Source organism: Gallinula chloropus (assembly GCF_964237585.1).
Source record: "Gallinula chloropus genome assembly, chromosome: 3".
In the NCBI taxonomy this organism is placed as follows: domain Eukaryota; kingdom Metazoa; phylum Chordata; class Aves; order Gruiformes; family Rallidae; genus Gallinula; species Gallinula chloropus.
The window spans coordinates 88413207-88434228 of NC_140087.1; positions in this window are offsets into that span (position 1 = coordinate 88413207).

Here is a 21022-nt window from a genome sequence, read left to right on the forward strand (position 1 = left end):
ATTCAGATCCATTGCATGCTCTGCATCTTGGAAGATTGCCCTTATACTGAAAGGAGAATTTAAGCCTTTCCAGGGTGAAAAGAGAGCTATCCATCTGTGAGAAATTCTAAGTGTTAAATTTTGTTAGTGTTTCTCTTTTCTGGGGCAAGTCAAGGTTTGGAACATGTCATTGATTTATTGCTTTCATTAACATGATGGAACACAAGATATAGAGTGCTGCTGTTGAGTTTACTGCACCTGTCCTGTAATGCAATACCCAGCCATTATCAGATGTAATTAGTATGTTTGAAGCAATATATTAGTCCACCACAAATGCTTTCTAAAAGGAAGAGGGCAGTTATAATGAATGCTTTTTGACTTTCCTGAAGAGTCTAAAAGCTTTTTAAAGGAGTAAAAAAAATGTTCACGCTAGAAGAAGAGCTGAATCAGGTCTCTTCAGGAAGACATCATTGTGGATGGAGAATTGCTGTTAGCAAAGCAGTGACATGGGAAACCAAATTACATAAATTTAAGAATGCTGATACCAACAGTATAAGAAAAAAATCTGGTAGCATCCTTCATCCACAGAACCTCTACACATTATAGCCTTTACATGAAGATCAATAGGGTAGCAAAAGTTGATGGAAGGCTGAGCCCTGAACAATCTGGCATTTTGAATCTAATGTATCATTGAATAGTGAAAAAAAGAGACACTCAGGGTGGATGGAGAGCAAACACATATGACATTTTCTCTTTTATATGTATAACAAAGGAATAGGGAAGGATTTACTTGTCAAAGGTATTGTAGAAAAAAACCCAAAGACTGAGGAAAGCTGAGTTGCTCACAGAGGTATCCAACTTAAGAACTTGCAGAGATAAAAAGTAGATCTAGACCCGAGTTTGAAAGTAGCCCAAGATGATATTCCACCTGCAGTCTTGGGCCTGATGCAGTGCAAGTGATTTTGTGCATGACCTCAGCAGAAAGTTTGCCTACTTTAATAGCTTATTGTACTCAAAAGGTAGGGAAAACGAACACCAAGTATGCATTTTCTGTATCTTTTCCTACCTATGGTACTTTCAGATCCTATTGTACTAATCTCCTGTGGAAAATACGTCTGCTTTTTTTTTCAGCCAGTGAAGAGACAGAACTTTCTGATGTTTTGAGCACTTTTGTTTCCCAAAACAGTGCAAAGAGAAGACACTATATGAACACACAGTATAACACATAATCAAGTGATACTCAGTGGAGCAAGTCCCTGTTCATTTTCCCCAGTCCTCAGCCACTGTCCTCTTATTTTCCAGGTCAGAGACCTCATCAGGGTCCTCAGGGACTCCTGCCTGCGCTTTGGTTCTGTTTTGGGCTCCCACTACACCTTAAAGAAAGGAGGATGGAGGAATAAAAAGTCAGAATGGATCTCAAGGTCTACTTGAGTCACAATTAGATATGGAGTTCAGTAGATGGCCATGGTATGCCCTCCAGCCAGGTGCTCTTAAGTGTTCTGGGGGTTCCTGTTAGTTTTAGCCATCAGGTCACCTGGGGCACATATAGACCTTGGGGCATGAAAGCAAATATGGGCAAGTCAGTCCAGTCCAGTGAGAGGTTGTATGTCTGGGAAAAAAGATGGGAAGCTGCAAAGACCGCCTGGACTAGTCTGCCCTGGGAAGCTGTGCCCCTGAAGATGATGAAAGGCTCATTAGAGATCCTCAGACAACACTGTGGTCAAAGTGCTAAGGGGATTGTTGGACATCTGATGAAGGGAATGCTGAATAACAGCAAGGTGACTCTATTACCTGTTTGATATTAATGGAACATAGTGGAAGACAATTTTCATGCTAAAAATTCAAGAAAGTTGTTGAAAACCTTTAGTGATCAGGAAACATTTATTAAAACACTGAAAGGACATGAGAAAAAAGACTAAGAATGAATGGTTTGACGTGGTGGTGTTATCTAGACTCAGACAGTAACCAAGTACCACACAGCCCCTCCCTCACCCCTCCCCACAAAAGAGGATATGGAGGAGAATGGAAAAACAAATCTGTGGGTTCAGCCAAAGAGTTTAATAGGATAACAAAGGAAGGCGATGATGATTATGATGATGATTAATGACTATGATGATGACAGTAAAAAGAACAAGTGATGTGCAAGAGTAAATGCTCACCACATGCAGAAAATGCCAGCCCAATGCCCAGTCTGTCTCCGAGCAGTAAATCTGCCTCCTGGCTAACTTCCTCAGTTATATATGGATAATGAGGGTACATGGTAGTGAATATCCCATTGACCAATATGGGGGTGCTGTCCTGGCTGTGCTCCCCAGATTCTTGTATACCTGGCAGAATGTGAGAAGCTAAGTCCTTGACTTAGTGTAGACAGTACAATTACCTAGTAACAACTAAAAACATCAGTGTGTTGTCAACATTATTGTCATACAAAATCCAAAACACAGCACTGTATCAGCTGCTAGAAAGAAAATGAACTCCATTTCAATCGAAAACAGGAGAGGAGGTGCATACGTTGAGCATACAAGGGAGTGGTTGAAGAATTATTTGTCCATGAACACATATGTGGGGAACAGGTATTGTAACAAAGGGCCTTTAAAACTAGCAGAACAGTGGAACACTAACATCCACTAGCTGACAGATGACAAAATTAAAAGTTCTAGAATCATAGAATAGTTTTAGTTCGAAAAAACCCTTCAAGGTCATCAAGTTCACTGTAACTTAGCACTGTCAAATGTAACCAGTAAACCATGTCCATAATCATGACATCGATGCATGTTTTAAATACCTCCAGGGATGGTGACTCCACCACTTCCCTGAGCAGCCTGTTCCAATGATTGACAGCCCTTTTGGTGAAGAAATTTTTCCCAATATCCAAACTAAACCTCACCTGGAACAGCTTGAGGCCATTTCCTCTGTCCTATCACTTCTTGGGAATACAGAGCAACACCCACCTGACTACACGCTCCTTTCAGGTAGTTGCAGAGAGCAATAAGGTCTCCCCTCAACTGCCTTTTCTCCAGGCTAAACAACCCCAATTTTGTCATCCAACTTGAGCTCTAGACCCTTCACCAGCTCTATTGCCCTTCTCTGGACACACTCCAGAACGTAAATCAGGACAATGAACGGGTTTTTTTTTTCTTATAGTCACATCAAAGATCTGTTGGAGCAACTTATGAGAAGTTGCAGGGTTTTTTTTTCTTATAGTCACATCAAAGATCTGTTGGAGCAACTTATGAGAAGTTGCAATTATTTCCTTTTCCATTGGAATGTTTTTAAACAGAGTGGTTAATTGAAGAGATGTTCCACAACTGCTGGGTTTAAATCAGCATCCAATGGCTTTTCCTTGCCACAGTGGTGTCTTGGAATCTACTGAAGTTTCGCAGACATTCCAGATTAAAAAAGATGCAAAAGATGTAATTCCAGTGTGCCTATATTTAAGTATTGACCTAATCTGGCCACTGATACAGATGATCATATGCATGACCAGCAGTAGGTATTGACACCCTGTACTGTGCCCTGAGCAAAGGACTGACTGCTTCCTGCTTGGATCTCTTTTGTCCACACACATACTGTAATGGAAATTCCCTGTGCCATGAGCTGTCTCACAGTGTTTGTTTGCAATATTGTGCAGAGGAGAAATGTTCTAGAGAATATTGCTTTTGTTCTTTCTTGTTTTTATAAGACATTCTCATCCTGACTGATAACTTATTATTTTGATAGCACAAAATGGAGCAGCTGCTATAGACAATTCATCTGAAGACAAAAAATATTAAGGTGTTTTTGTGTGGTTTAAGTACTCAAACACTAGAGTGACAAACATGGTAAGGAGGCTAGCACTGAAGACAATCCAGAAGAATTAATTTTATTATGGAGAACAAATGGCAAAACTGCAATGATGTTTGGCAGTACCTTATGATCAAAACAGTAATAGTTGCCATGTGTATTCTCTGTCTTGAAAAGAGACTTCTGTGCCATTTCCATGTAGGCTGATATTATGTGTTTTCCATATAAGATTACTTTTTCCCTCCATTTGCTGCCTCCCTGGAATCAATCAAAGAGATTATACCAAAGTGACCTTGTTGTAATAGTATGTATATTAAATTTATACATAACCTCACATAAGGGACAGGTTTGCATTATTGAATGTTTGAGTAGCGCAAGCAGTAGCAGTATTAATTTTATTTAATGCTATGTCTACTATGCTGAGTTCAAAGATAGGAAGATTTACTCTCCATTTCACGGAAAGTTATTACAGTTTGATACTGACATTCTCAGCAGTTTATTTTTTTTTAATCCGTAGTAGAATAATGGAGAAATAATACAACAAAGCAGATTTCGCAGTCTATTGTAATATATCTGTCAGAGGGCTGGCTACCCTGCGGGGGCTGAGGGTGACAGGGGAGCTGGACAGAGGGAGTAACACGGTCAGACTGGACCCTGTGATCCCCAGGCTGTTCCTTCTATGGTGGGGCCAGCAGGTCCTATCTATGGATCTGAAGCAGGAGGCCCACGGTGGGCTCTGCATCCACAGCCGCCCTGTGGGTGCCTGGGAGCCACCTGCATCCCCTGAAGAATGGAACTGCCCTATCTTTGCTGGTGGGGAGCTGGGGTTAAGCCCTGGCAGCCCAACCTCAGGAATGGGGATGCTATCAGTATTTTTATAGCGGTAAGGAAAAACGGGCAAAGCAAATGCGTCTATGGAGACATAATGTAGTTTAATTCCCACACACATCTGTGTGAAGCTGAGAGTTATGACAGATGATGTCTCTTTTCCCAGTCACCTTCTTGGGCTGCTCCCAAAACTGGGATTTCCACTTCCAGGCTGGTTAGTGGTTGCAAGTTATCAGCCAGTGAAACCCACACAAATGGCAGATGGGGAATGGAGCAGTGGTTGTCTGGCCCTGATGCCTACCAAGGTGGGGACCAAGCCACATGAAATCCTTGTCCCAGTGCCACCAGGTTTTAGCCCTACTCCTTAGGAGCTCTGCTTCTTCTTTTCTCCTCATGTCTCCTTTTCTTTCAAGATCCTCCTCAGCCTTCTGCCTGTGGTGGATGTGACACTGAGAACAGACATGGGCACACCTTTTTGAAATCCCCCACCAGGAGCCATAGTGGATAACACCCTGTATGTTTGGGTACAGGGCGAAACAGAATCTTATTTTTTCAGATTTAAACTTGCAACAACAGTGAGAAAGCAATTACATAGCAAAACAGATATAAAAATGATGAGTCTCATCTATCTTTCTGAAGCTTTTTGCAGTTTTATTCAGATTTATCGAAGGCTTTTCCCCCAAATGACATCTTTCTGTAAATCCACTTCATCTGCCAGAATATCAAGTCATCAGAATGTCCTCAGTGATGATTCATTAGAACGTCATTAAAACATGGTCCTTACTATCAGTTGCGATCACAGGAATGCAATAATCTATGCCACGGCAGCACACTTAGAGCCATCTAAATGTTTTTTGAAAGCTAGCACACTTTGCACTTAATTACATTTTCAAATTATACAGCCATTTTGCAGTGATTCATTGTAATTATCATCTGTATTTAATTTAAAGTAAAAAAACATACATAATCATCTTTGGCATAAACACACTTTAGTCAGTGGTTTTGTGGCAGGGTGGAATTAACCCCACAAAAAGACCTTTTCATGACTGAGCTTTCCCATACAAAACTGTTTGTTAAAATACTCTTAATACTCCTACAAAAATGTGAATAATTGTGGCCATGCATAGCTGTGTTCAAAATCCTTTCAGGTTTGCCAGAATTTGCCCAAATGTAATGATTTGCGGTCAGAAGAAACAATGTGACTTAAACTTTCAGCTTATAGGTATCTGTGTTGTCAAAATTATTTTTGACAGCTTCCCCAGGAGCAGCCTGTATCTTTACATTGAGTCACCACCTGCAAAGTGAAGCGTGTGAACGAAATGCTCCTGAGTCTGCTCTGCACTGAGTTATCTGAGCGTACAGGAAAGTAAGTAGAAGCCAAAGGCAACACCAACAAAATCATATGCCAAATTTAACTTAAGATGAAATGCCATGTGGTGAGGCTGGTCATGCAATATCCTCTTGGATAAATTCCACTGATTTTAACAGAACTAGATATATTGTATCCAAAGACTGAATTTGATCAGATCTAAAGCATATATTAATTATCTCTTCATCCCTACTGTTTACTACACCGGTTTCTAAAGCCTGAATAAAAAAACCACATTCACATAAAGGTGCCTGAGGTGAAGATGAGTGACCTTTCCCTGATGGGCCGTCTGTTTACTTTTCATGAGGGAGTTCTACTGAGCATCTTCTGTTTGGACTATCTCAAAAAGTATTAAGTTATCAAAAATCTATGTCTGGTTTCGTGAAAACAACTAGCTTAACGGTGATTCTAAGTGGATCATTCTGTCTGTGCTGATATATATAATAGTTTTAGGCCTCCATATTCTGATAGTGAATCTGCTGCTACTGTGGCAGCTGTTTCTCTAGTGGTTTTATCTGCTAACCCTTCAAGGGAATTATTGTCCCGGATTATTTGCAGCTGAAGATTTTTAAATCATTGGAGTTACAGAAGCAAGAAATTTGGCTTATTATTATAGTTATTTGTGCTATCGTAGCACCTGAGAATGTACTATAACTTCATTACAATGGGTAATACCTGAAATTAGAGGAAGACATTCCCTTGTAAGACTTTTACAGTTACATATAAAACAAGATATAAAAACTTGTTAAAAGCTATAGAAAAAATGGAGGACATTCTAGAGAAGGTGATATGATTTTAGGGCTGGTTGGATACATAACCTAATGGTCCTGAACGAACTCACTTTATTAAAAATGAAATAAATGAATGAATGAATGAATGAATGAATGAATGAATGAATGAATGAATGAATAAATGAAGTCAGTCCCCTGATGACCTTCATTTCTTTATTGCAGCAAATGGGCCATTTGCAAAGAACTGAACAGCTCAAAGCTCTCTGCCTTTAGTAACTTGCTGTTGCCAGGACATTTGCAATTGCATCAAACTGACTGAACAATTGCTCTGTGACTGAAGTTGCTTTGATTGGGTCAACCTCAATGCTTTGCTGAGCACTCACTGTTTTCAGAGCACCATATTGTCCTCAGTCACATGTTGACAAAATGTTTTTGTGCTCAAGGCTGCAAAGCACAACCTCCTGAACAGTAGCTTTTTAAAAGCCGTTTTGGAAGTGGGTTAAGCTGGACTTCTTCAAGCATCCTGAGCATGAAGTAAAATGAGTCCGTGAGAAGCCAGTTCAGGTGAGTCTCTATAGTTTGGAGTCCTGCTATAGCTCCTTTCCCTACTGCTCTCTTGTGAAGACCCTTCCGCAGTCACTTCTCAAAATGCTGCCTAACATCCTTAACATGCTCGGTGCACTTCGTTTTGATCTGGAGATTTGCTTCACACTATCAGCTTCCCAAGGAGAATGAGGATTGCGTTCATGTCTTGTATGACAACTCCCCTATTCACGTATTTCTACTGCTGTGCCTGTCCTCCCAGAAAATTAGGAGCCTGTGAGAGATTTCTTTCAGGAGCGTAACCTAAGACAGCAATTACAATGATCAAAAACCTTTCCATTCCTGAAATACAGATAGTGCTCACTGGGATGACAGTTGTCAAGACAAAGCATAGGTGGAATACAACATTTAGCTTAATAGCTGAGTAGCTATAAAATACAACGGTGATCAGCTAGGAAGGGGAGGGTGGGGGAGGCAGGAAGAAATTTAGTTTTGGCTTAAAAGTTTTGTGCATATGAAGGATTTCCTTCTGTCTGTGCGTGTCAGGCACTGCTGGACAGTGCATGTCAGGGCTGCAAGCACATCCCCCTCTTCGAGGTTTGGGTGCCAGCTCTAAAGTAATGTGGCTGAGGGCAGCCCCCTCCTTTGGTGGCCTTAGACCCAGACTCCCAGGCGGTGCTGCGGGGATGTTCCAGGCAGGGTTGATCCCCTTCCCAGGGGAGATACTTTTGAACTAAGCAACTACCAGCTGGCCTGTACGGTGCCCTGACATATATTATTGGAATGAAAAATGACAAGACTTGTATCTAGGAACCTGTTTCTGTCTGTTATAGCATCTGAAGGATTTTATTTTTTTTAAGAAAAATGCCAATTGCCTTTTCTATAAACTGCAAGGGAAAAACTACTCAGCCTGTTTTCATAGAAGTTCTAACACCATGCTGGTATGCTTCAGCTCTCAGAAATAATGATCTATTTGATGGCAGTATTTATAATATCACCTGATGTTTTCTACCACCTAGTTCTACACAAAGAAAGTTTTTCAGAAGAATCTTAAGAATTAAGGTCCTCTGCAATTTTTTTTTACTCCTTAGTGCAATTTCACATAAAACTGCACTGTCCTTTGCCTTCCTCTTCAACTGCTGCTGCTACATAATGTCAGGAGCAGAGTTGGTCGGAGATGCCAAAGCAGCTTATTATAACTTGTGTTTGTGTAGTCTCTTGATGTGTTGAATGCCCACAGTTGCTCGGAAATCAGAGCATTTGTGTTTTCTCCCTCTAGGAGAGGGTAAACTTTGATCCAGGCACTTTGATTTGGATTTATGGCCTGTACATCTATTTTAGGGCTGAAAAACTGTCAAGAAACTAGTTTTGCAGATTTAATGGGACTGGATAGCAACAAGATGCATAGAAAATGACCACTTGCTCACTGTGTTTAGGTAGTTCAGATGCCAGCACCCTATTCAAGTGTATGGGGGGCAAGCAGGCTCCAAAAAGTATTCTTTGCTACCATTGTTGAACAGAAAATACTAGATAGGTCACAGCTAATGCACCACTCATGTTTCTGGAAAGAAACATGGAAGTGATAGCAAAGAAAGATATAGCTAACAGATCAGCTAAAAAGCACTGAAGAAAAGAAGTAGAATGCAACAATTCTATTCTCTGAAGGATTAAAGACACTTAAACCAGAGATGTCTGGTTGTACCTCTGACAGATCTGGATTGTCCTTTTTTGAGAAGAAAAGAAGTAAATTTATACCAGCTCACATTCCAGTAAATAAGCAAAAACGCAGGCAACTTTCTAAAGCTGCTGCAAGACATTTTTATTTTTTTTTCCCCTGTGGAAAAAGTGTACTGTTGTTGAGACAAGTTTTCTTCCTGGCTAGTATTGAGCAGTGTGGAAAAGAAGATTTACCCCATGCCTGCATTTAGGTACAGCTTCATAGCATTTTACTTCACATTCTAATGATGTAGTTTAAAGATGCTGGTGCTGTGTTTGCTTGGGGCATTTTTTATTTAATTTGATAGCCTTTGTAGAACTTGAGCCAAGCCAATTCCCAGAGGAAGGACAACATCATTTCTATTTAGGATTAGCCGTTCAGTTTGGGGAATTTCCAAAAGCTGGACTGGAGCGGGGGGTTATAGATGTCAATGGACATGAACAAATGATTCTAGATATACCCAGAGTGCAGACTGCTCTCAGCGTCTATAAAGTCAAAGGAAAAAGTAAAGTATAAATAAGGTATTTCTGTAAGTACTGGGTTAAAATAATAACAACAGCATAACAAAAGTATTAAGGACATTTTATGTTCCTGTTTTGGAGAAACAAACTGTTGTGTTTGTGGGACTAAGGAAATAATTTTTCAGGAGCCATATACTTTAGCCATAGATAAAATTCTAGCCATTTTTGAAGAGGGAATTCCTGGGAATAGTTTGAATGTATTTGGTCTGGCTGGGATGGAGTTAACTTGTACAACAATAGCCTTCATAGAGCTTTGCTATGCATTTGTAGCTAGAAGGATGTTGATAGCACAGCAGTGTTTTGGCCACTGCTGAGCAGTGATTGCACAGCATCAAGGCTGTCTCTCCACCTCTCCAAAGACCAGTGTGCTGGGGGTGGGCAAGAGGTTGGGAAAGGATGTCCCAAGCCAACCAAAGGGTTGTGCCGTACTGTTTGACATCAAGCTCAGCTATAAAAACTACAAAAAAGGAGTGGGATATTAATGCTTAAGGTGTTTCTTTTCTGATGAAACCACCGTGTATACTGAAGCCCTAATTCCCAGGAAGTGTCTGTAAATCTCTTGCTTGTAGCAAGTAGAGAATAAATGGGTTTTTTCCCCCTTTATTTCTGCACTGTACATTTGCTTTTCTATTTTTAAATTGCCTCTATTTTAACCCATGAGTTTATCAACTTATTTTCTGCCCCCAACTTGGCGAGAAAGAGGAGTGGTAGAGCGGCTTGTTGTGCACCTGGTAGCCAGTCAAGGTCAACTCACAACATGTTGCAAAATATTTTTAGTTTTAGCTTAAAGTGCTGCAATGCGTAACTAGGTAGGTGAGATGCCTTCAAGTAGTTCCAGATAGGAAGGTAATCCAAACTCCTTGTTGTTCTATAGAACCACTCAAAACCTATATTTAGGAAAAACACTTTTCCTTCTTTGCATGCTTGAAATGTATTTCTAAATTGCTAGAACACTCGGCAGAGCAAGAGATTCAGCCTAGAAACTTAAACACTTACTGCAAGGAAAGATCTTTCATGAAGGTATTTTAAAATTCCTGAGTTCTTATTCCAATGCTGTTCACCTGCATCTATAAAATAAATTTATAAAAAATGTGATCAAAGTATAAAGCGAATTATTATTTCCCCAAGATTAAAGGGCATTTTTGGTTACTCAACTAGAAATGAAAATTGTTTTTTTTTAACATTTTCATTAGCACTTTAAGCTTCAGATTAAGACCCGAGATTCCCAGATACTGTGTTGTATTATGTTAAGTTAACGTTATATTACATTTAGAACAATCTAATTTGTCTATCAATGTTTAACTTGCAAACATACTTCTCAAAGTCTGAAAACATTAATGTATCTTCAAGGTTTACTAACATAAGAGAATAAAATGCATTATTCTTAAATTATTTGAGTGTGGGAAACAGATGTTGTGAGTCCTAAGAATACAGACAAAATATGCAAAGACAGTCTACAATCCAGGGCAGAGAGATTCAAAAGAACACCTAAAGTATTGTTTTGTGATATATAAAATTCACTAGCTATAGGGTAGTTTTGACAACTGTATTTCTAGAGGACTTTTGCTGCATGCATTACCCTGTTAGCTAACACACAGTAGCTAAAATAAGTTGTAATATGATGCAGATTTTTTTCTAATTTTTGGAAAATTATATGTACCTCCATCTTGGAGAAGGCTTTGAAAAAAGTAAGCTGTCAATGTTTCAACTTTTGTTATTCTGATTTAATGACAATAGAATAACCAGAGGAGACATTTTTAGGTTAGTAGAGAACGTAAATAAGGAAGACTAATTATAAATAATTTTGAAAAGTAAACCAATCATTTAGGGTATTAGTAGCCAGCAAGGAAAACTGATTTTTACTTCTTTTCATAATTCATTAAGTATTTGGTAGTTTTGGGCAGAAGGGAGAGAGTTATTTCAGATTCCAACAGCTAAATCTGTCTGAAAAACATTTGTCAAGACTGCTTGATGGACAGTAGAGCCCTTCAGATTGGTTTACAGATAGGTAATGCCATTGCTTGTGCTTCTCCAGTAGCTCCCAACAGGGACATGGTAATTGCTCCAGCAACACTATGAAGACAAGGAGCCTGGCAATAATTTATTGCATTGGTTTTGACCCTGGAGCAGGATCAGGATGAATTCTGCTCACCTGGGGTATCTCCCCAGGTGTCCTCTGTCATTTCCCAGCAAGAAATACTATTTCTGATATAGTTCTGACATAAATTGCCCAAACGCATCTCAAAAAACACCAGCTGAAAAACACCCGCCATCTCCCCACATGACCTATTCCAGAGCTGGGCCACTTGTGATGTTAAAAAATTATTCTTGCTCCATCTCCTGAATTTTCAATATAAACATGTTACTCTTAATTCTTTCACAAGTCAACCTGGAGAATAATTTGTTCTCCTTTCTGTAGGAAGCTTTGAAGTGTTTCAAAGGCTGTTATTGTGCTTCCCTTTGGTTTTTGTCTAATTGGGACTAAAACACTGCATTTGTTTTAGGGTAGTAGATAATTCAGACTTGGCACATCACAACATGCGCTAACAAATGCCCTCATAGTTGTGTTGCATATCTGTCATGTTTAGAAGTCTTAGCATTAAGGAAGGTATTAGTATCTAACTACTCCCATACACAAAGCAAAACGAAGGTGTTTTGTATTTTCTGTTTATGCAATTTATTTATGCTAAATTATTTATTTGCAAAACATAGCTCCAGAATCACTTACACTAACTTCTGATCACATTTAAAATACTCTTTGTGCTAGGTGTGAATATAAACTGAAAGACAAGGCAAAATGGCTGGCCTGATTGCTATCCACAAATGCTTTTGCTGGGGGGTTTGACTTGATGATCTCTCGAGGTCCCTTTCCAACCCCTACAATTCTGTGATTCTGTGATTATCTTGTAATGGCCTTTTGCTTTTTTAAACCACAGAAACTGATTTTGAAGGTGTTGATGGACATGAGTGCTTTAAGTTGCATATGGTCTCAATTGTTATGCTTAGTTGTTATGGGCTTAATTGTCATCATTGGTCATGCAGCTGAGGTTAATCTCATGGGCTATGATGAAAATTTAATCATCCACAAAGACCACCAAGAGGTCAAGAAATGCAGCACTAAGCTGTGAGTCAAGATAGATAAACACACATTTGTAGGTATGACCGAGGAAGTAAAAACAGATGTTAGTTTTGTTTTTAAAGGTAATCTTCCATTTCTGTGTAATAGGTTGGCTAATGTTCTCCTCAGTGCAAAGGTGATGTGATTTGGAAGTATATAAATGTCCTACTGCCAAAACAGATCATGAGATCTTAAAGCAAATAAGTCAAGCTCAAAGTGATTTGAATGGTCAGGCAACACCCTCTCTACCCAAACACAAGAAGTTTCTGATCAGACCAAACTACCACAGAACTTGATCTTGTCCAGCCTCTGAAAAGCAGCTGATAAATATTTTTACAAACCAGAAGCTTGGAGTTGCCCTTATTGTCTTCTTTCTGTAATTCTTGCAGCTCTGGCTTTAACTGGATGTATTTAAGTGTGGGAGAAGCAGACATGGTATCCGGTGACAACTAAAGAAGATTAAGCACTGATAAATCTCCTATCTTTCTGGTCCCTGAAAAAGTATTTCAAAACTAACTCTTCCCTCCCCATCCCCCTGTCATCTCCCACTGTGGAAGACCTGGTGTGTCTAATAGGATATCACACTTGGAAAGAGATTAGTTAGAAAGATCCAAATCTAATTGTCTTTATAAGTCACTTAGTCATTTGCTTCAAACAATGGAAGACACAAGATTGTAATTAAGGCTTCCAGCTCATGGCAAGATAAAATGCACACCATGATTGCAAAGCAAGTGGTTGAATGAGTGCAGAACGTTGTAAAGTTTTCGTCTCAGAGAGAGTCTATTGTTCCCTTCTGAGCCCATGAGCTGTTCTAATTGATGAGGAAATTAGGAACGGATAATGATTTTGGAGGCAAATCTGCTTTTCTTCTGGAGCTGTCAAATTTATCTCATGCATCAGCGTCATCTTAGTAAAGGAGAGAATGTGTGGACAAAGGGCTGCAGTTTGAGGTCTGACCACATCGCTCATCAGTAACCCCATGGGTCCTTCCAAAGCCAAGAAAACCCCCAAACTGGGACCCTTGTGGCTCTAAACCATTTAGTTCTTGTCATACTCTCATCATGTCTTGTGATGTGAAGCCTGGACAACTGGTGTTTGTGGTTACTGGGGTGGGAAGGAAGGAAATGTACATACATATACGTATATATATATAAATATATATAAGGAAATTATAAATAATTCCATTAGTACTGCCTGGAGGTGTTCTTCAGTGGGAGAAAGCAGGACTTGACTGCATAGCTGGGTAATTAGGTGATTGGCATCCTGGTGCCAGCAGCTGTCACTGTGCATGCAGAGGTCAGCAGTACAGTCTGAGTGCACTATGTCCTGGACAGAGACAGGGGAGACCTTTTGTAGGATAGGGTACCCCTCCATCACCTAGCGCTCTCACATTTGCGCCACAGCTGAATCTGCCTCTGGCAAGGCACGTGGCCAGACTGCGAGGTGTAGGCTTGCACAGCCTGGCATTACCCCGGGATTTTAAGATCACTCTGTACTCAAGTTGTACGTGTTTTGGCTTTTTATCTCCTGCAGAGAAACAAAACTATCGACTGCCTTAGCAGAGGAGCTTGGTAACTCCAGCAGCCCTCGAGACGCCTCAGAGCCAGAAATCTCTGCAAATGCAACATGTTCCACATCTAATTTCACTCTGTTAAAGGGTTTATCTGAGATGGGGGAACCTTTCCTGATTGAAATCAGAGTAGTGTTCAACTGAGAGTATCTTAGCTGTCAGGTACATGTACTAACCATCAGGCTACTGCCTATTTTGGAATAAGATTACTTCAAACCGTGGTTTTCGCATGACAAAGCTATGCCTTGCAATACTGTCTTGAACTGTTCATCACCTAGTTTTCCACTTCTCATCCTTCCCCCAGACCCTCACACTCTTTCCAGCTCTGCTTCCTGTGGCTACACTGCAAACTACATCAGAGGATTGATCTGGCTTTAAAATAAACCCCTCTTTTCTTTAATGACTGATTGATTTTTGAGCTGGATAGTTCCCTGAGTCATTTCACAGTGCAGCTACACAAGCAGCAATTCTGGCCCCGCAGAAGAGCAATGACACACAGCAAAAGGTAAGAGTGAGCTGTAGGGCATGAATATCTAAAAATGCCTGGGCGCTTCATCTTATGAAACCTCAGCTTAAGTCTTTCCTATTAAAGTAACTATTCTGGGGATAAACTAGTTAAACAGTCACAAACAACGTAAAAAGACATTAAGATGACACTCCTGTCTATTGTATTGGACAATCACTGGGTAACGATGATGGATTTCCAGACTTGGAATCAACTGGAAACTACCAGAAATGCTAGTTGAAAACAGAGAGAGTTCTTCCCAATACATCACATTTGCAAATGGGAAACATGTTCCAGTCCTCAAAAGCAGCAAAAGAAAGCAAATCTGTAATGCTGTAAGTCCAAAAGCAGCGTAAAAAAGACAGCTTTTTCTTTTTATTCCCACATTGGTGGGAATACAGCCTTTCATTTTTCCTAGATTTTCTTGGATTTAAATGTGTTCTTTCCCAGAAAAAAAGGGGAAGCTTTTGGATAGAATTTGGTTCAAAAAGAAGATATCCAAATTAGGGTTTCCACAAGTAGGAATTTGCCTACTTGTGTCTAAATTGGAGACATGGATCTGATGGATGGATCACTCAGTGGATAAGGAATTGGTTCGATGGTTGCCCTCAAAGAGCTGTGGTCAATGGTTCAAGTGGAGATTAATGGTGAGTGACATTCCTCAGGAGTCAATATTGGGACTGGTACTAGTTTACATCGTTGTTGGTGACGTGTACAGTGGGATCAAGTGCACCCTCAGCAAGCTTGCTGATCATACCAAGCTGCGTGATGCAGTCCACATGCTGGGGAGAAGTGATGCCATAGAAAGGGACCTTGACAGACTTGAGAGGTGGACTCGTGTCAACCACATGAAGTTCAACAAGGCCAAGTGCAGAGTCCTGCACATGGGCAATCCCAAGTACTACTACAGGCTGGGAGGAGAATTGAATGGGACCAGCCCTGAGGAGAAGGATGTGGGGGTATAGGTGGATGAAAAGCTCAGCATGAACCAGCAATGTGTGAAATCCACCCAGCCAATCATATTCTGAGCTGAATCAAAAGAAGTAGGTCAAGGGATGTGATTCTTTCCATCTACTCTGCTCTTGTTGAGACCACACCTGGAGTACTGAATCTAGCTCTGGGTTCCCCAGCAAAAGAAGGACATGGAGCTGTTTGTGTGAGTACAGAGAAGGGCCACGATGATGCTCAGAGGGCTGGAGCACCTCTCCTACGAGAGAGTTGGGCTTGTTCAGCCTGGAGAAAAGGCGGTTCCAGGAAGGCCTCATTGCAGCCTCCTGGGACCTGAAGAGGCCTACAGAAAAGATGGAGAGGGACAGTTTGCAAGGCATAGAGTGATAGGGGAAGGGGTAATGGCTTTAAACTGAAGTAGGGTAGATTTAGATTGCATATAAGAGGAAATTTTTTACAAGGAAGATGATAAGGCCCTGGCACAGGCTGCCCAGAAAAGCTATGGCAGCCCCCTCCCTGGCAGTGTTCAAGGCCAAGCTGGATGGGGCTTTGGGCAACCTGGGCTAGTGGAGGGTGTCCCTGCCCATGGCAGGGGAGTTAGAGTTAGATGATCTTTAAGGTCCCTTCCAGCCCAAACCATTCTTCAGTTGCAACCTGTCCAGTGCAAGTATATATGACAAACACATTAAATCTCCATCCTTTTGTGTCAGTAACTGAAGACAGGAATTCACATCTAAATTTATACTAGATACCTATATGTAGGCTACTGAATCTTACCATAGCAGCTAGTTATGTAAATAACTTTGCAATCTTTGTATGAGTTTGATGGGAATGAGTTGTTGTCCACAGACTTTATTATGGTTTCCCATACGTATTAATTCCCATTGTATTAATTACTCAGTTTAAATTTCTTTCTATTTGTCAAATCAGACAAGCAACTTGTTGCTTATTTTAAAGAAAAATCAAATCTGGTTTTATCTGAATGCTTTTTTGCATATATGGTAGCTCTGCCCATAAACTGAGAAATCAGCCCATTGCAGCAGTTCTGGGAATGCACAGATTTGCAGTGCCTCTGTGTGCCTGTGGTCTTAAAATTTGACATCTCCGATTTTGGCACTTCCACAGGGTGGTATGTGAGACTCAGCTCTTACTTTTTGCAGCTTCTCAAAATGAGTAATAAATGATAAATAGTCAAAACTAGCAAATATTCATGTTCACATGGATGCCTGTGGTCTTACAACAATATTAATCCAAAGATCTTTCTGAATAAAACCTGTTTGCCTATATGAACAGTGATGAAGAAAAAATAATGATGAGGAAAAAGCTCCACTAGTGCATTCATGCAGCTTGTAGCAACTGAAAAATGTCATATTTACTTGTGTATTTTAATCTTTCATTCTTTCACCCAGATACAGCAAAATCATTCTGAATGTTACTATCCAATTTTTTGTATGAAAACCATTTTGCCATGTTTTGTAAGAGTAAGTAAAAGCCTCCTCTGTGTTTCTAGCATCTAACCAGACAAAAAATGACATAGAAGTTTTTGCCTTCTCAAGTCATCATCATGTGTGATGGAGCCCTGCTTGCCTGGGGATGGCTGAACACCTACCTGCCCACGGGAAGGGGAGAATGAAATCCTCCTCTTGTTTGCATGTGTGCTTTACCTGTGAAACTATCTTTACCTCAACACATGACTTTTTCACTTTTCTTTTTTTTTTTTGTATTATTCTGTCAGAATAATACAAAAGCTTTCTTTACAGGTGTAGTACCAGGAAAGTATTTGTGTCAAAGTGCTGTGACTTATTCCTGGAAATGATTGCAACTGACTAAAGGACATGTGTTTAAAACATGACGAAACACCAGATGTCTAGTCATAAATAGAATAAATGATGGTGACATTTTTATGCTGGGCATTAGCAAACTGGTGCAAAATTCCTTCTGTCTAAATTTGGTAAATTTTAAAAGGACATAAGTGTGTTATCTGGTTGCCTGGACACTTTTTTTTTTTTAAAAACCCCCAAAACCTAGAAATTAATTATACTGTTGCTTATATTTAATTTGGATAGTGACAGGTTTTGGCATACTTAGTGAATATTTTGTTGAGGTTCAGTTTTACATCTGATATGCTACTTTGTCAGGAAGAAAAGAGCTACTGGGCTACTCATGAAAAACTATTGGCAAAACCAATGAATGCTGATTTGTTTTACCTTCTAGTATTAAGCAAGGTTGCAAATAACGAGGTGGTTCATTTTACTGGTCTTTTGAGATTCTCCCCATCCTCCTCTTCTTAGACTTCCTTTAATCTATCTTTAGCTAAAGAAAATGTTTCTGGTTTTGAGAAGGAAAACATTTTCAGTGTGGGGTGCAAATAAGTTGTGGGGGAACTGAAGCTCTCAGGCACCTGTATTGAACTGATGTTTCCAGGCAGGCTAGAAGTAAAAAGACGAAAGAAGCAAACCCCTACAGAGGGGAAGAAAATACCAGTGCAATACAGAACCACCTGAAGCGAGAAGAGTTCTTTTGATCTATTATTGTTAGTATGCAGGCCTGAATGAAATGGATAGATTAATTAGAAAATAGCCTACAGGCCATTCATAGATAATGAACTACTTATGAAATCTTTAAGCAAGACGCCATTGCAGATTGGATGACTGCAGTGCTTCCTGAAGTGGTGTTGCTTCTGATTTGGAGATAAATAAATCTTGTTTGCAGCAAACTGACAGAACTCTCAAGCTGCCACATGGATGCAGATTTTAAAACAAGTAAATATCTGCTATGAAGAAGTGCATTCAGTGGTATTGCTTGCTTTGGCCTAAGCAGAAATGGAAATGAGAAGTAGCTGTATTTGTGTCTCCAGCTACCATGCAGAGCCAGCATGCTTCTGCCATCTCTGAAGGGAGCAGGAGGGACCTGTTCACCATTATCATTCATTTTCACAACTCCCAATCCACAGTCAGTCCACAAAGCATCTTTTGCAAGCAGCTTCAGAGACTGGAGTACTGTCATGCTGGTCACCGTGCCATCGGGTGTGCAGAGGGCATGGTACCAGTCAGCACAGGGTCTTCTGATCTGGCTAAGCCTGCTGTTCACAGGGTCTGGCAGGAAAGAAATACATTCTGTCACAGGCAGTGACAGAGAAATAGCAGCATTTGTAAGGTTAGGACAGACCATTAGCTCAGCAAATACTACTGAATTTTAGGGAGTTATTCCTATATTGAGAGTGGTGACTTGCACCTGACTAAAATACAGATGCTACGCTTCCTTAACTTCTTCACACTAACAGAAGCACTCCAATTCCCTATTAAATTCTTAAAGCTCATAAAATCTGATTTCTGGTGTAAGTATTTTATGGAAAATGAATCTTGATGTTAGACTCCAGCACTCGTTTAAAAATTGCTGATTCTTTAGCTCTGCCAGCTGTGAAACCCATGCATTGGACTACTGCTGGACACAGATGAAGAGAGTTCATTAAAAAATATTGAACCAATAATTCACTGACATTTCTTCTTGTATTTGCCTAGCTCTATTAGTTCCTAAATCTCTAAGACCTTTTTAAATATGTGGAGTGAGACTGAGAAAATAAAATGAATCAGTTCTGATGGAGACATTTGTCACCGAGGCAGATCAGCAAGCCTGAAGTTAAAGAACAGGCACTGGGAAATTGAGGACATTGCTAAAATAAGGTTACAACCTATGATCATGAGAATTCATAAGCTGAACCAGTCAAGAGCAGCTGATGCCTCAGACCTCATCCAAGTCCGTTTGCCTGATCGACTAACTGGAGCAATGACGGTAGCTGAAGCGCTGGCAGTCTGAAGTACAGAAATGTTGAACATCAGAGGTAATTCTGTCCTGAATAAATGCCACAGGAATGGCTTTAAAATTGTGTGGCTACTTGAAATATCCCTCGGTTACCTAAAGGTCAAAAGAAAGTATAGTGAGGTAACTAGCTTAGCCAAGCATTCTCTGACCTTCAAACTTCTGGAAAAACAGAAAAGAAATGGTATAACCAGCAATGGTGAACTTGAATTATGAAGGCCAAATTTTCTCTTTGTGTAAATTAGTCAATGTTGCTGATTGTTTTAAATGATACATATATTTTTAGGCTTCTGCTAATTACAGTATAAATTGCATCTAGAGAAGAATTTTTTTTACTCCAAAATTGACCATACTATCTCTCATTGTAAGAAAATAGAACATATGCTAAATGTAAGTCAGTACTGAATACTTATGCATACTTCTATGTATGGATAAAACACTTTTCTCCCCTGCTTTATACCTTTACTTCTATTTCTACTTTTGGTCTTTTCAAGTGTGTATAAAATAACACCCCAGTGAAGGTTGAGGTTTCTATGCTAATACCTGCTTTTCAGGCAAAGTATCTCCTATTTTATAGGTTGCAGCTTCTTTATCATAGAATATTTTTTTGTACACTAAGAAATATAGATAACTTCTAGTAGTGGCCAAATGGTTAATTTTGAACTTTGGAGCTGTAACAAAATTATGTTTTCATTCAAAGGAAAGAAGTAGATATGCAAATCACAATAGTGTTACTGAGTGTACAGCAATGTTCAGGAAATATTTATTTTACAGAGCTCAGTGCTCCTGCTTTCATTACCAGAGGACAGCAGCAATGTACATTCACAGCTGTATTCAGAATTTTGGCATTGGACTGCGGCCATAAATATTGGCAGATAAGCTTTTTTTTTTTGAGTTCATAATTTTTCCATTTGAAGGAGCATAGGCAACAGAAATCAGGACTGAATTTATAGGATGGAAAAGAAAACCAAAATATGTTTGCTAGTGGGATATGAATGTTGTCATATTGCTCTAGTGATACCAGCAAAAAATTAATGTACACAATTGAGTTTTAAATTAGAGGAAACAAGCAATGGGGTAAAATTTTCATGAGATGAGGTGATAAAATATTTCAGCATCAGGGAAGGCAGGTGAAAAAAAAATGACTCAAAGACTTGATTTTGAAACAAAAAAGTTACTTGAATGTTGTGATTATAAACGGCAAGAGGAAGGATGTCAAGTCCAGTTTGTTAAGTAGGAAATGAGAAATAATGGTAGCGAGATGACAGGCTGCAAGGAACCACAATTACCAATTATGGATTGTCCAAATTGTGGGGTTTATTAGTTAAGACTGACAATATTTTAAAAATGATCATTTATTTGTTTATAAACATGCACATAAAATTATGCCTCTCCAGAACTCTGGATGTTCTTGCTCCCTCTCTGTATGATCTTATGACTGAGTATAATGACACTCAACATCCACCTGAATATAAGGACAGAGGCACAGGACCCTTAATGACAGTCCCTCATTTCAGGATATTCTTCCATGGACTTTCCTCACCTGACTTGTTGAGAGATGTGCTTCACTGCAGTGGCCTGAAAGGTAACA